The sequence below is a fragment of the Macaca nemestrina genome, chromosome 14 (assembly GCF_043159975.1).
Source record: "Macaca nemestrina isolate mMacNem1 chromosome 14, mMacNem.hap1, whole genome shotgun sequence".
In the NCBI taxonomy this organism is placed as follows: Eukaryota; Metazoa; Chordata; class Mammalia; order Primates; family Cercopithecidae; genus Macaca; species Macaca nemestrina.
Window position 1 is genome coordinate 70964877 of NC_092138.1, and position 17475 is coordinate 70982351.

Here is a 17475-nt window from a genome sequence, read left to right on the forward strand (position 1 = left end):
ATGATTATGAAATAAATGAAAATGTAAACATCAATATATGAATTAATTATTTGTATACTATTATATAAGCATAGAGAAAAGTGTGAAAAATAACAGGTCAGAAAGTTATTAGTGACCTGGAAGGATCAGAAGGAAAGAGGAACATGAAAATAGCATAAAGAGATGATTAAAAGTCTGGTTAACAGTCTGAGCATGGTGGCTCATGCCTGTAAATCCAGAACTTTGGGAGGCCAAGGTGGGTGGATCACTTGAGGTCAGGAGTTTGAGACCAGCCTGGTCAACATGGTGAAACCTTGTCTCTATGAAAAATACAAAAATTAGCCAGGTGTGATGGTGCTCGCCTGTAATCCCAGCTACTCGGGAGGCTGAGGCGTGAGGATTGCTTGAACCCAGGAGGTGGAGGTTGCAATGAGCTGAGATTATGCCACTGCACTCCAGCCTGGGCAACAGAGTGAGACTCTGTCTCAACAAATAAATAAATAAATAAATGGTTAACAAAATGTAAAAGAAAATAATATTTAACACCTTCATGTCAAGCATTGGTTGTTGTTTTTTAAATATTATATTATTAAACAGTTTGAGTCACAAGAATTTGAAAAAATAGTACAGCAAGTTCCCTTATACTCTTCATCCAGCTTTTCCTAATATGTTACAAAACCATAGTTATGCAGGATTTTTTGCTCCTTAGTTCAGCTAAATCCGGTTTCTTGTCTCATGACTAGGAAAAATTAGGCATGCAAACATATTGAAGGGTGAGGAGGGTGGAATTTTTCAAGTGAAAAGAAAACTCTCAGCAAAAAGAGAAGGTCCCGCCAGCAGGCTCCCACCTCACAGACTGAATACCAGGCTGCCACACATGAGCTGAAGAGGACAGGCTGCTCCCCTGCATAAGGTGTGAACTCCTGGTGGCTCCACCCCATTTCCCCAGTGCATGTGGGCCTCCAGTCCATTGTGGGCATGCCCTGGCAAGATGTTGTGCAGGTTCCCTTATCTGCACAAAAATATGTGGTGTAAACACTTGTGAGGCAGGTGAGATATTCTCCAGAGACCCTTTTTTATCTGCCTAGGCATTTGTCAATATCAATAGTATATTGATATTGCCTCTATCAATAATATATTGTCAAACAAGAAAATTGCAGTTGGTATAATACTATTAACTCAGGTACCGATCTTATTTGGATTTCACCAGTTTTTTACAATGAGAATTTATTTTCATTTTTATTTATTTATTTATTTTTGAGATGGAGTCTCACTCTGTCTCGCACAGGCTAGAGTGCAGTGGTGCAGTCTCGGCTCACTGCAGCCTCTGCCTCCTGGATTCAAGCAATTCTCCTCTCTCAGCCTCCTGAATAGCTGGGACTACAGGCATGTGCCAACACACCCAAGTAATTTTGTATTTTTAGTAGAGACGGGGTTTCATCATGTTGATCAGGCTGGTCTTGAACTCCTGACCTTAGGTGATTCACCCGCCTTGGCTTCCCAAAGTGCTTGGATTACAGGCATGAGCCACTGCACCCAGCCCAATAATTCATATTTAAATCCATATTTTATCATTTCCCAGAACTTGAGACAATAGTAAACCCATAAGTGCCATTAAAAGTTCTGTAGAAGACTCATCTTAAGTAGTAAACTCCCCAGTTTTCGCTTCTGAAAAGCTAAAAAGCAAATAGACCACTTAAGTAAGGAAGCACATCCTTTTACAGCTCTTTTTGTAAAAGTCATGTAATCATCAGCAGTTAAATTGCTACCTTCCAGATCTTACACAGACTTTATTAGGATTTAGATAGGCATCCTTGAACCCACAACAAAAGTAAGAAGCTGCAAACTACCAGACTGATATTCATATCAGAAGGATGATACTCAAAAGGTTTAACAGCTAGTGTGGCCCAGCAACAATGAGCATTGAGGCCAGCTTTAAGCTAGCGAAATAGCTGTCCTCGTGCCTCCCAGTTGAATTTCAGTCCTGAGGAAAGTAAGTCACAGGGACATACATATTTATTAATTTGTAAAGTTAGATTCTGATCCAGATCTCAAAACTCCTAAATTTTCCGGCAAAGAAATAGGATAACTGATATGGTTTAGCTCTGTGTCCCCACTCAAATGTCAGCTTGAATTGTAATCCCCATGTGTTGAGGGAGGGAAGTGATTGGATCGTGGGGGGATGTTTTCCCCCTTGCTGTTTTCATGATAGTGAGTGAGTTCTCATGAGATCTGGTGATTTTATAAGTGTTTGACAGTTCCTCCTTCACACACTAACACTCTCTCCTGCCACCTTGTGAAGAAGGTGTCTGCTTCCCCTTCCACCACGATTGTAAGTTTCCTGAGTCCTCCCCAGCCACATGAAACTGTGAGTCAGTTGAACCTCCTTTGTTTACAAATTACCGAGTGTCAAGTGGTATCTTTATAGCAGTGTGAAAATGAACTAATACAATAACCTTCCTTATTATAGTCAACTAAAGAAAACTTTTCAATTACAAAGTGACAATTGCGAGCCTGAAGCATTATTTCTAAAATGCTGTTCCTCAGAGCAGTATTTTGCTATTAGCATATTACAGTTCTAGTCTGAAATTTACATTTTAAAAACATTACTTCAAAATTTTTAGAAAAATAAGTCACACACACACACACTCTATAATTACCATTAGTTCCTGAAAACAATAGATGAATAAACATGAGACCTACCAAGTAGCTCAATAGTTCTTTATGGTTTTGAAATTCTACAGATTAATTTTTTATTTTCTCATATGTGAGCCATTGCTTTGTGTTATTTCTCTGTACTCTATAACATAAAATACCAAGCCTTAAATTTTCTCACTGTGTAGTAGATACATTCCTAATTCACTTGTTACCATTTACAGTTAACATAAAACATGGAACATAAACACATTAAATATGTGAGAATGGTAAGGATTTAGGGAAACAGGAACTCTCACTGGTAGAGGGAGTCAACTGGCACTTTTCAGGAAGAAACATTTTAATATTTAATAAGAAGCTACAAAACTGTTTATCCTTTGGACTTCCACTGCTAGGATTCTGTTCTAATTGAATAACCAGATATCTAAAAAAGATTTATGTATAAGAAATATATAAGAATGTTTATCCCATCAATGTTTACAGAGTGAAAAATCAGAAACATTATACATTTTCAGCAGTTAGGGAATGGGTGCATAAAATATGGTACATGCTTTTTTTTTTTTTTTTTTGTTTGAGACAGAGTCTCGCTCTGTCGCCCAGGCTGGAGTGCAGTGGCCGGATCTCAGCTCACTGCAAGCTCCACCTCCCGGGTTTACACCATTCTCCTGCCTCAGCCTCCCAAGTAGCTGGGACTACAGGCATCCGCCACCTCGCCCGGCTAGTTTTTTGTATTTTTTAGTAGAGACGGGGTTTCACCGTGTTAGCCAGGATGATCTCGATCTCCTGACCTCGTGATCCCCCCGTCTCGGCCTCCCAAAGTGCTGGGATTACAGGCTTGAGCCACCGCGCCTGGCCAAAATATGGTACATGCTTAAGAAAGAAAACACTACAACTTTTTCTTTTTTTGAGACCGGCTCACTCTGTTCTCCAGGGTGGAGTACAAGTAGTATGATCATGGCTCACTGCAACCTTGACCTCTCAGGCTCAAGTGATCCTCCTACTTCAGCCTCCCAAGTACTTGGTACTTTACAGGTATGTGCCACCATACTCCACTAATTTTATATTTTATTTTTCGTAGAGACAGGTCTCACTCTATTGCCCAGCCTGGTCTTGAACTTTTGGACTCAAGCAATCCTCCCACCTGGGCCTTCCAGAGGCATGCAATTACAGGTGTGAGTCACTGTGCCTGGCCTACAACTGTTAAAAACAGTGTTTTTAAAGAATATTTGAGGATATGGGGAAATCTTCAGTGGAAAAAGTTAATAAGGGCAATTTTCTTTTTGTAGAAATATTCCAGCTAATACATGAAGAGGGAATGATAGAATTAAAATATCACCACTTTGCAACCCTTAGTAAACCAAACAGGTCTGGGCAATGACCATCAATAGCTTCTTAAATCACAAAGAGGCAAAGAGACATTATGAACCTTCTTATTAAAGTACACAATATACTTTTTAAAAAGCCTTGCCCCCCCCCCACCAAAAAATAAAAATCAAAACTGAACCTAATCAAACTGAGATCTAACTACAATTTATGGAAATTAAGGGCAGGAGAGCATATTAAACTACACTGTGGCAAAGCAGTCAGTAAAATCTGGATGTAGGAAACTCAACAAGACAACCTGATTTCTGTTAAAAAGTCATTTTGAAGGAATAAAAAGAGATTGAGTAGGAAGCAACAGATGAAGAGAATCTTAAGTGATTGATATATCAATGAATTATTAATATAATGTATGAACTTTCTAAGAATTCTGATTCAAACAAAGAAATTGTAAATATATGTATTTATACAGAAAAAATTATTCATGACACTTTTTTTTTTAAGACAGAGTCTTGCTCTGTCGCCCAGGCTGGAGTGCAGTGGTGCAATCTCGGCTCACTGCAACCTCCACCCCCTGGGTTCAAGCGATTCTCCTGCCTCAGCCTCCGGAGTAACTGGGACTACAGGCACGTGCCATCACCCCCAACTAAGTTTTTGTATTTTTAGTAGAGACAGGATTTCACCATGTTAGCCAGGATGGTCTCGATCTCCTGACCTCGTGATCCGCTGGCCTTGGCCTCCCAAAGTGCTGGGATTACAAGCGTAAGCCACCATGTCCAGCCCATGACACTTATTAAAGATGATAAGGCAAACTTTATTCAAGGATGACCATGGCGATAGGTATAGGGTCCACTGCGGCAAGGTCTTGCATTGGAGGAGAGAGATTACACTTGACTCTGACTGCAGCAAGGACAAGTGGGGATTTATAACCAAAGATCAGGGTGGGGTCAGTGATGGAAAATTACTAAGAAAAAACAGCAAGGATAAGAAGTTTCTGGCTAAACAGACTTTACAGGATTTTTGCTGAAGGCTGTCCACGGTGATATCAAGAGTGGTCACATACCAAGGGTGAGGAATTTTTGATGAACTGACTTTGTAGGATTCTTGCTCCAACTGGCTTCTACACGGAGGGAGAGGGAAGCCCAAGTTTAGGCTTGGGAAGGCCAGAAAGGACTCAGGAGGCTGACTGAAGTTTTAGTCAAAGAGAGAGTCTTTGTCTATATGTAAACCTGGGAAATATGAACACTGGATATTTGATAATATTAAGAGATCATGGATAATGATAAAGGTAATTATTTTTTTAAAAGAGCTCCTATCTGTTAGAGATACATACTGAAATATTTCTGGATGAAATAATAATATGAAGTGATGGTTTGAAACGTGCTTCAAATATCCCTGAGGGGAAGGGAACTAGGAGGGGTTTTTAACCATTTCAGGCTACTATGACAAAGTTCCATAGACTGGGTGACTCAAACAACAAACATTTAGTTTCTCACAGCTCTGGAGGATGGGAAGTGAAAGCTCAAGGTGCCACAAGATTTCATGTCTTGTGAGGGTCGTCTTCCAGTTTACGGACAGCCTCCTTCTTACTGTATCCTCACATGGCACACACACACACACACACACACAGAGAGAGAGAGAGAGAGAGAGAGAGAGAGAGAGAAACGCTAGTCTCCTCCTCTTCTTATAAGGACATTGATCCTATCATGAAGGCCTCACCATCAAGACCTCAGCTAAACCCAATCATCTCCCAAAGGCCCCACCTCCTAATACTGTCACATTGGGAGTTAGAGCTTCCACATATGAATCTGGGGGACACACAAACATTCAGTCCTTAACAGTGGAATGGAGATAAAACACGTTTGTCCACAAGCTAGTAATTGCCAAAGCTGGAGGATAGGAATATGAGGGTTCATCCTCTATTTTGTGTGTGGAATTTTCCATAATACAATTTTTTTTTAATTCAAGTAGACTCACAAGAGACGAAGGACATTTCCGGGGCCATATAGATATAGATATAGATATACTTTTTTTTTTTTTTTTTTTGAGACAGAGTGTGGTGACGTGATCTCGGCTCACAGCAACCTCTGCCTCCCAGGTTCAAGCGATTCCCCTACCTCAGCCTCCTGAGCAGCTAGGATTACAGGCACTCGCCAACATGCCCGGCTTATTTTTTTGTATTTTTAGTAGAGACGGGGTTTCACCATGTTGGCCAAGCTGGTCTTGAACTCCTGACCTCACGTGATCCGCCTGGGCCATATTTTTTATGCCTTGTAATGAATAAACAAATAACCATATGTAATTCTTGTGCTATTGTAAATACCAATATCAACAAATTCCCATATCAAGGGAATTTGTTGATATTGGTATTTACAATAGCACAAGAATTACAATTATTTAGAATCATTTACAATATGACTTATAAACTGAAGTTCCTTTTCAGGTTATAAGTCCTAAATTTGGATTTGGAAAATATAGCAATCATGCCCTTGGTCCAGAGAAAATACTCATCTATGCATCTAAGTCTTTGCTGCCAAGGCCTATGAGACTTAGGATATAGGGCAAATCTTTCCTAAATCATTGGCACTGACCCCACAGGTGTCACATCTAGAGCCTTAAGCAAGGTCTTCATCCAGAGATTAGATATGGTCATGTCAAGGAGGAAATATAAGTTCTCCTGAACATCGTAAGTTTGTAATTGGACAGATTATCAAGAGAAAACAAGCAAGTATTTTAACACCTACAGTGCACATAACGCAGGGGAAATATCATCAGAAGGTGACTCAAAGCAGTGGCTTAGAATTCTGGCATATATGTAAGTTTTAACAACAACAACAACAAAAATAAATAAATAAATTCAAGAGAAGAGGCAAGACAAAGGAAATCGGTTTAGGCTTCCAAAGGCAGGAAACTATGGGAAGGTAAATATATGGGGAAATTAATGGTAGGTAATGGGTCGTTACTAAGTTTGTTTGAAGATTCCTCTGGTGCTTTCTCTAAGCTGGTAAGAGTTATTTCCAGTGAAAGAGAATGTATATCCTGTTTTTTAGGTGGACAAGCCAGGAAGATAGAAAGAGCTCTTCCTCTGTTTGCTTAATTGCCTTTAGCTCAAAAATATTGGTGTCAAAGAGGCATGTTTTGGGGCCAATATTCTGGTTTCTTTCCATTTTTATTTAGTTCTAGTCCATCTTTGAGACAGAGTCTCACTCTGTCGCCCAGGCTGGAGTGCAGTGACACAATCTCGGCTCACTGCAATCTCTGCCTCCCAGGTTCAAGCGATTCTCCTACCTCAGCCTCTCGAGTAGCTTAGAATTCTGGCATATATACATAAGTTTTAACAACAACAACAACAAACCAAAAAAATAAAAACGAATAAATTCAAGAGAAGTGACAAGAATTTTTCTTCTAAGTAACTGAAGTCCAAGAAGAGAAATGCAGGGACATTCTGCATTTGTTTAGAGTCACCTGGATAAACTTATTTATTCTTTCCTCAATGTACATTTATTAAACCCCTACTTTTCAATAACATTTAATAATTTAATGCCAAATTTCTGTGTTAGGTCTTAATGACACAGCCCTCGACCACTAATTGTCTACTGAGAGAGATAAAAAGTAAAAAGGCAAATCCTGACTACATTGGTTTTTTTTTTTTTTCTTTTTGAAGACAGGGTCTCACTCTGTCACCCAGAGTGAAATGCAGTGGCATGATCATGGCTCACTGCAGCCTCAACCTCCTGGCCTCAAGCATTCCTCCCACCTCCACCTCTCAAAGTGCAGGACAAGGTCAATTTTATGTGAAGCAGGAAACTGGTTTATGGTAATCCCTTTTCTACTCATTGCCAGGTTACCTAATTGCTTTAAAAGACAACTAACTCCTCTCCTTCAGGTGTTTATCAAGAAATAGTGAACAGATTTGTGAGAAAATATATATATACACACACACACACACATATACAGTCAATTAGGGAATTGGTTACAAATTCCTACTCTGAGGATCACCAGATATTTTTTAGTAGAACAATTCCTAGAGTAATGGAATGGGAGTCAACAGTGAAGAGTAGTTAGCCTACAAGTAGAAGTCAATCCTGAAACCAACTATCTGGAAAGTAGATTTGGGGGTCATAAAATTAGCTCAAATGATGGAGATTAGATTTGCTTAGATTTTTTTACAATTGGTGTGGGTGTCAATAGATTCAGAAAACGCATTGCTATTGTCTGAATATTTGTGTCCCCCCAAAATTCCTGTAATTGAAACCTAATCTCCAATGCAATTGTATTAAGAGATGGGGCCTTTGGGAGGTGATTAGGTCATAAGGTTGGAGTCTCATCAACAAGACTAGTGCTCTTATGAAAGAAGTTAGAGGGAGCCATTTTCTCCTCCTACCATGTGAGGACACATAGAAGTTACCATCTATAAAGCAGATAGAGCTCTCATCAGACACTGAATCTGCTGGCATCTTGATCCTGGACTGCCCAACCTCCAGAACTGTGAGTAATAAATTTCTGTTGTTTATAAGTTATCTAAAGTGTTTTGTTATAGCAGTGGGAATGGACTAAGATATGCCTAGAAGGCAAGAGCATTATGGGACTCTTTCCCTTATTATGAGGATCTTACTACCTTCCATAAGGAAATTTAATCATTTGTCTTGGGGTGGTGGGGATGGAAAGTAATGTTTTACATTTTTGCTTCTATGTGCATAAAATATCTCTGAATGGATACACATGAGCCTTGAAACATTGCTTTCAGGAAGGGGGATTAGGTGGCTGGGAGAAAGGGGTAGAAAGGAGATTTTCCCTTATGAATACTTTGTACCTTTAAAAGTTTGAACCATATGAATGTATTACCTTGTAAAATTAATTGGTTAGGTGCCGTGGCTCATGCCTGTAATCTAGCACCTTGGGAGGCTGAGGCAGGTTGATTACCTGAGGTCAGGAGTTCGAGACCAGCCTGGCCAACATGGTGAAACCCCATCTCTACTAAAAATACAAAAATTAGCCAGGCGTGGTGGTGGGCTCCAGTAATCCCAGCTACTCAGGAGGCTGAGGCAGGAGAATCGCTTGAACCCGGGAGGCAGAGGTTGCAGTGAGCCAAGATCGCACCATTGCACTCCAGCCTGGGCAACAAGAGCAAAACTCTGTCTCAAAAAATAGTAATAACAATTAATTAATTAAGACTAAAATGGGGATAATATGCCTAAAAACAGGTGGTAAGGAGATTAGCACCACAAAAATAATTTGCCCTAATAAAAAATGAAAACTAAGGCAAATCACTTTGTTAAGAATCCAAAGAGCCATTATAAGTGAATATAATACGTTCCAGATTTTATTTTTTATTTTTTATTTTTTTATTATTATTATACTTTAAGTTCTAGGGTACATGTGCATAACGTGCAGGTTTGTTACATATGTATACTTGTGCCATGTTGGTGTACTGCACCCATCAACTCGTCAGCACCCATCAACTCGTCATTTACATCAGGTATAACTCCCAATGCAATCCCCCCCCCGCCCCCTCCCCACAGATTTTATTTTGCTACAAAGAACTTTACGGGTAAAATTGGTGAGTTCTGAATACAGTCTATAGGTTAGATGATAGTATTTTAATGTTAATTTTCTGATTTTAATAATTGTACTGTGGTTATATAAAAGTCTGTTTTTAATAAATATACACCAAAATATTTAGAGGTAAAAGAGTTTCATGCATGTAACTTACTCAAAAAGTAAGTTTGTGGGGGAATATCTAGAGAGACAGAGAAAAATAATAACAAAAGCAAGCGTGGTAAAATGTTAACATTTGCTAACAAGGAGGAGAAGAACCTACATCAGTGGTAGCAGTAAAAATATATATCATTATGATTATTTTTAAAAGCAGGCAATTTCCTATAATTAAATGCATTGCTACCAAGTGACCTAGCAATTATACTTCTAGGTATTTACCCAAGATAAATGAAAGCATATATACAGTGTTCTCAGTGCTAATGACTCTCACCTTTTGGTGTACATAATAATCACCTGGAGTTATGTTAAAAATGTAAACTTGGATGGACATGGTGGCTCACACTTATAATCTTAGCACTTTGAGAGGCTGAGGCAGGAGGATTGCTTGAGTCCGGAATGTCAAGGCAGCAGTGAGCCATGATAGCACCACTGAACTCCAGCCTGGGCAATGGAGCAAGACCTTGTCTTCAGAAAAAAAAAAAAAAGCAAACTCTGGTTCAGCAGATTTGAATGAAGTCCCCCAAATATTCATTTTTAACAACAACTTCAGGTGGTTCTGATGCAATTAGCTCATAGACCAGATTTTGGAAAGATTGTTTTATGATGTAGATATTTCTCCTCCACCCTCCTATAATTTCACACCATCTACCACATTGCTTTAGGACCCAAATTAGGGTAACTGATGTTATCTGTTCCTCCGACATTTCCCAATGTGTGTATAATAATGTCTAAAGATCTTTAAGATAATTCAGCATAACAAAAATAAAAATTGACAAGTGGACCTAATTAAAGAGCACAACAAAAGAAACTATCAACAGAGTAAACAGACAATCTATAGAATAGGAGAAAATATTACCAAGCTATGCATTTGACAAAGATCTAATATCCAGAATCTAGAGGGAATTTAAATAATTCAGCCAGGCACCGTATCTCATGCCTGTTATCTCAGCACTTTGTGAGGCTGAGTGGGTGGATCATTGAGCCCAGGAATCTGAGACCTTCCTGGGCAACATGGTGAAATCTCACCTCTACCAAAAAAAAAAAAAAAAAAAATTCAAAAATTAGCTGAGGGCCAGGCACGGTGGCTCAAGCTTGTAATCCCAGCACTTGGGGAGGTCGAGGCAGGCGGATCACCTGAGGGCAGGAGTTCAAAACCAGCCTGACCAACATGGTGAAACCCTGTCTCTACTAAAAACACGAAAAAATTAGCTGGGCATGGTGGTGCACACCTATAGTCCCAGCTACTTGGGAGGTTAAGGCGGGACAATCACTTGAACCCGGGAGGTGGAGGTTGCCAGGAATTCAAGACCAGCTTGGGCAGCATAGCAAGACCCCATCTTTGCAAAAAAAAAAAAAAAATTAGCTGAGCATAGTGGTATACGCCTGTAGTCCTAGCTCCTTGGGAGGTGGAGGCAGGAGTATCACTTGAGCCCAGGAGTTTGAGGCTACAGTGAGCTATGACTGTACCACTGCACTCCAGCCTAAGTGAAAGACTCAGACTCTGTCTCTAAAAAATAATGAACAAACAAATACATCAATGAATAAATTCAATTTACTTTCAGTCTTAAAATCCTAAAGTCTTAAAATCCTGTCTTCAGCTTTATAGTCCTTTCTTTTTAACTGTCATATCCCTACTTGAAACCAGTATATGTTGTTTTTGTACTTTAAAAAAAAAAAGGAACCTTATTTCCCTTATTTACAATTTGTAATTGGTCCCTCCATCACCACCACCGCTTACACACATGTAAATTCAACCTCACAATGTGATCATCTCCATTAATTATCCAATTGTACAAAACCAGAATTAGGAATAAAAACATTTCCTTTTGAATACTCAGACAAAATATCAATTATGTTGTGAGATAGAAGATTTTCTCAGAACTGCCAAGGTTTTATAAAAAGATCATATTTCTAATTTATGAACCTTAATAGCTTTTTTATTTTACTATCACCAAAGCTAAATTTTATATTTTGATTCTATTTTTAGTGTGGACCTCAGAGAACAGAAAGCCCAAATGCTCTCATTTGTCATCACTGTATGTAGGAAAGGACAAATAAAAACTTCTAGCAAAATATATTTTTAAGTTTAGTAAATATATAATATATATACTATATGTATTATATTTACTATATATACACTATATTGTATATATTTACTAAACTTAAAAAATATATAACTATGTATTATATATTTATATACTATATATAGTATACATATATTTACTATGTATTTAGTATATATATGCACTAAATATATATAGCAAATATATAGTATATATATACTATGTACTACATATAAATATATATATTTACTGAAGTTTTTTTTTTTTTTTTGAGATGGAGTTTTTTGCTCTTGTTGCCTAGGCTGGAGTGCAGTGGCATGATCTTCGCTCACCACAACCTCTGCCTCTTGAGTTCAATCTATTCTCCTGCCTCAGCCTCCCGAGTAGCTGGGATTACAGGCATATGCCACCACACCTGGCTAATTTTGTATTTTTAGTAGAGGCGGGGTTTCTCCATGTCGGTCAAGCTGGTCTGAAACTCCCGAACTCACGTGATCTGCCCACCCCAGCTTCCCAAAGTGCTGGGATTACAGGCGTGAGCCACCGTGCCCAGCCTATATTTACTAAACTTAAAAATATATAACATATGCTATATATAATATATAATATGTAATATGTATATTATATACATATATAGCATAACATATTTATATACCATATATTAGTACATTATATATATAATATTAATAGATGTTAATATAATATAATATATAATATAATATTAATAGATGTTATATATTAATATTATGTATTGTTATTATTAATAATTATTAATAATATTAATATTAATTAATTATATTAATTAATATAATAATATTAATAATAATTATTAATATTATTAATAATATTATATATTATATATAATATAATATATAATATATGATATTATATATTAATATTATATAATATCATATATTATATATTATATTATATATAATGCACTAAATATATGGTATATAAATATATTATGCTATATATAGTATAAATAGTACATATATATTTCATATATAAATATATTTATACTATATAGTGTAATATATATTTTACTATAAGTATATAGTAAATATACAATTTAGTATATATTTACCATATATATACACATAAACATAAATACTTATACACACATTCACACACTCACAAGTACATGCACATTTATATCAGTTGTGATCTAAAGCCAGAAAAAAAATTTCAAACAGGGAATTTCAAAAATTCCCTGGCCCACCAAACTATCCTTGAAAAACCCTAGCTTCTGAATTTTTGGGGAGACTGATTGGAGTGATAATAAACTCTGGTCCCCATTCAACCAGCTCTGTGTCAATTAAACTTTTTCTCTGTTGCAATTCCCCTGGCTTGATAAATCAGCTCTTTCCGGGCAGTGGGCAAAATGAACCCATGAGGTGGTTACAGATTAATGGGTTAATAGATTAACAGGCTTTATAGGAAGAAGAAGAGAGACCTGGGCTAGCATGTTAACACACTCAGCCCCCTCCCCATATAATACCTTGCCTTGCCTCAGGACTCTTCAGAGAGTCTCCACCAGTAAGAAGGCTTTCACCAGATGTTTCCCTTCCTGCTTGGACTTCCCAGCCTCCAGACCTGTAAGAAATACACTTCATTTCTTATAGATTACCCACTTTCAGGTATTTTGTTATAAGCAACAGAAAATGGACTAAGGCAAGCAGTAAACCAGATGTTTAAAGTTTAGAGAAGACATAAGAGTACTGTTATCCTACTCTATGCAACAGCTGTTCTTCAGTTATCCTTTCTCCTTTGGAATCATCCATGACTCAGGATGGAAATACACACCTAAGCATCCAAAGTTCTGAAAAATAACCAGGAAATTTAGGAAGAGCAAAGGGCACAAGTGCCAAATTAATAAAATTATCTATTTAGGGCAATTGTTTTCATTTATACAGTAGCGTGAAGTAACTAGATTATATAAAATAGATAAATAATATAGTTAAAATATATACTCTGTATAAGTAAAAGCTTTACCTGAAGAGGTAGTATGTAATGAATGAAAGTGTCTCAGAGGCTTTTGAACCAGAGCAACTCCACCTTAATTAGGAGCTGGGTAAAATGAGATTGAAACCTACTGGGCTCCATTCCCAGATGGTTAAGGCATTCTAAGTCACAGGATGAGATAGGAGGTCAGCACAAAATACAGGTCATAAAGACCTTGCTGATAAAACCGTTGCAGTAAAGAAGTCAGCCCAAACCCACCAAAACCAAGATGGCGACAAGACTGACCTCTGGTCATCCTCACTGCTACACTCCCACCAGCACTGTGACAGTTTACAAATGCCATGGCAATGTCAGGAAGTTACCCTATATGGTCTAAAAAGGGGAGGCATGAATAATCGACCCCTAGTTTAGCATAGCATCAAGAAAAAAACTGTTAAAATGGGCGATCAGCAGCTCTCGGGGCTGCTCTATTTATGGAGTAGCCATTCTTTTATTCCTTTACTTTCTTAATAAACTTGCTTTCACTTTACTGTATGGACTCACCCTGAATTCTTTCTTGTGTGAAATCCAAGTACCCTCTGGTGAGGTCTGGATTGGTACCGCTTTCCCGTAACAAAAGCAGTACTAATGGAAGGCTACCAGATAAAATTCCCTGAATCACAGTTTGAAAGTTGTGTGATCTTGGGCAAATTATTTCATATTTCTGTACTTTCGTTTTCTCATTTATAAAATTTGGGTGATACTAATGCCTATTTTATTGGGTCCTGGTGAGGATGACAGGGGAGAGAAAAAGAGAGAGAATTATTAGGCACAGCCTCTGTCATGTAATGTGACACCAAATGGTAGCAAGGAGGAAGAGTAACAGGAACTCTGATAATCTTATATTTTGCTTACATTTTATAGTTAGGACTATAAAATGGTATGTACACTTTTGACAGCTGTTCTTCAGTTTCTAATCAACTGGATCCAGCAATCCACTTCTAGGCATTTACCCAAGATAAATAAAAAATTAAATTTACAAGTTCTGTTCAGAAGTATTCATAGCATCTTTGTTCATAACCAGAAACAACCCAAATGTTCATCAACAGGAAAACTAATCAACAAATTGTGGTATGTTTACACAATGGAATACTACTCAGCAATATAAAAGAATGAACAACTGAAACACACAATGTGGAAAAATATCACAGACATGATTTTGATCAAAAGAAGTGAGATACTAAAGAATACATACTGTATGTTTCCATTTATATGAATTTAAAGAATGTGCAAAACTAATTTTTTTTCTTCTTTTTTTTTGAGATGGAATCTCACACTGTCACCTGGGCTGGAGTGCAGTGGCACAATCTCGGCTCACTGCTACCCCTGCCTCCTGGGGTCAAGCGATTCTCCTGCCTCAGCCTCCCAAGTAGCTGGGACTACAGGCATGCATCACCACACCTGGCTAATTTTTTGTATTTATAATAGAGACAGGGTTTCACTGTGTTGGCCAGGCTGGTCTCAAACTCCTGACCTCAGGTGATCCACCCACCTCGGCCTCCCAAAGTGCTGAGATTACAGGCATGAGCCACCATGCCCGGCCCATCTCATTTATGGTTAAATATACTTATTTGGTGTTTATTGATCATTTAGTTTATGCCAACAATTTTTACATATACTTTGCTACATGCACTTTCATATATTCTTATAATGATTCTATGATTTAGGCATTATTATTACACAGCAATATATGATACATGGCTAAGAGAGTTTCAGTATCTTAACCAAGACCACACAACTAGTAAGTGATGTTGCTTCGTTTGGGGTCTTGTCACTTACAGTGCTATCTTGTCCTTACTGCAGACTGAGTTTGCAAATCAATCTCATAACTAGAACAAATAATGTTAATTGGAGTTTATTATTATTATGTAGTTAAACAAACTTTTTAACATAATTTCAGATTTGTGACCTACACAACTGTGAGAGAATAAATGAGTATTGCTTTAAGCCACTATGTTTGTGGTATCTTGTTACACCAGCAATAGGAAAATAATACAGGTATCTTGCTCTTTTCCAAACTAGGCACCAGCCACTGCCAAAGCATTTTCCATGAAGGATGCTATGGGCACCCCCAAATATGTAATACTATACGATGCCCACATTAGATGTTAAATATGCTTTTCAAAAATAAAAGTAATGTTTTACTGAAGGATAGATAGGTGACTAGGAGTAGAAAGCCATTCAAGCAACTGAAGCTACAGGAAGTTTGTTTTGAGGATAAAGAGGGAAATCTCATGGACCACCAAGCACAGATAATGAACTTAGCCACTTCATTTACAGAAAAGGTTTCACACACAGCTTCAAGCAGGAACCAAATGAGAATAAATATAAAAATAGATAATACCAACAAACTAGTTAAAATTAAATGCTCCATTTCCCCACACACACACTGCACATTCATGGGTTATTTGATAACATCTTCTAAACATCTGGTTATGTAAAAGCTATGCCATTTAGGATTTTAAATGTAAAACTTTTTACTTGGAAGAGGAAGACAAGGTGAGTGAGGTTGCCATTGAGGAAGAAAAAAAGGAAGAGGATGAAAAAAGTGAAGAAGATTCATCAGACCACGACGAAAATGAAGATGAGTTTAGTGATGAAGAAGACTTACTAAATAGCACAAAGGCTAAACTTCTGAAGTTGACAAGCGGCAGCATAGACCCTGGTCTGAGTATCAAGCAGTTGGGTGGTTTGTATATTCATTTCAATGCAGATAAACTACAGTCTAACAAGAAAACCCTAACACAGATCAAGGAGAAAAAGAAAAATGAGCTTCTGCAGAAAGCTGTCATTACACCTGATTTTGAAAAACACTACTGTGTTCCATCATATAGTGAATCAAAGTATCAACTTCAGAAAAAAAGTAGAAAAGAAGGACAAAAAACAGGAGGGGATGGCTGGTTTGGTATGAAAGCTCCAGAAATGACAAATGAACTGAAAAATGATCTCAAAGCACTGAAGATGAGAGCCAGCATGGACCCGAAAAGGTTTTACAAGAAAAATGATAGAGATGGCTTCCCCAAGTACTTCCAAATTGGAACCATTGTTGACAATCCAGCTGATTTCTACCATTCACGAATTCCCAAGAAGCAGAGGAAAAGAACTATTACGGAAGAACTGCTGGATGATTCTGAGTTCAGAAGATACAACCGCAGGAAGTACTCAGAGATCATGGCTGAAAAAGCAGCAAATGCAGCAGGAAAAAAGTTCCGAAAGAAGAAGAAATTTCGCAATTAAGATTTACCAAGCAAACTGCAACATTTTACATCACCCCTTTATTTACTTATTAAAGACGTTTTGAAAAGAAAAAAAATGAAAAAAGAAAACAGAAATATCTAGAGCGGCCACACTTGGGGGAAACAGGGAGAAGGGGTACAGAGAAGTACTTTTTGTTTTTGTTTTTGTTTTTGTTTTTTGAGGTAAAGTGTCACTGTTTCCTGGCTGGAGAGCAGTGGCGTGATCTCGGTTCACAGCAGCCTCTGCCTCCCGGGTTCAAGTGATTCTGCTACCTCAGCCTCCCGAGTAGCTGGGATTACAGGTGGGTGCCACCACACACAGCTAATTTTTAATTTTTAGTAGAGATGGGGTTTCACCATGTTGGCCAGGCTGGTCTCAAACTCCTGACCTCAGGTGATCCACCTGCCTCTGCCTCCCAAATTGCTGGGATTACAGGCGTGAGCCACCATGCCCAGTGCAGAGTAGTACTTTGAATGAAAGGAAAATTCACAGGTCTTTA

General features: G+C 37.9%; 1 pseudogene; it reads left to right on the forward strand.

Moving 5' to 3' along the window:
- The first annotated feature begins 14774 nt into the window (after positions 1 to 14774).
- LOC105481096 (deoxynucleotidyltransferase terminal-interacting protein 2 pseudogene) lies at positions 14775 to 17062 on the forward strand (annotated as a pseudogene).
- The last annotated feature ends 413 nt before the right edge of the window (positions 17063 to 17475 follow it).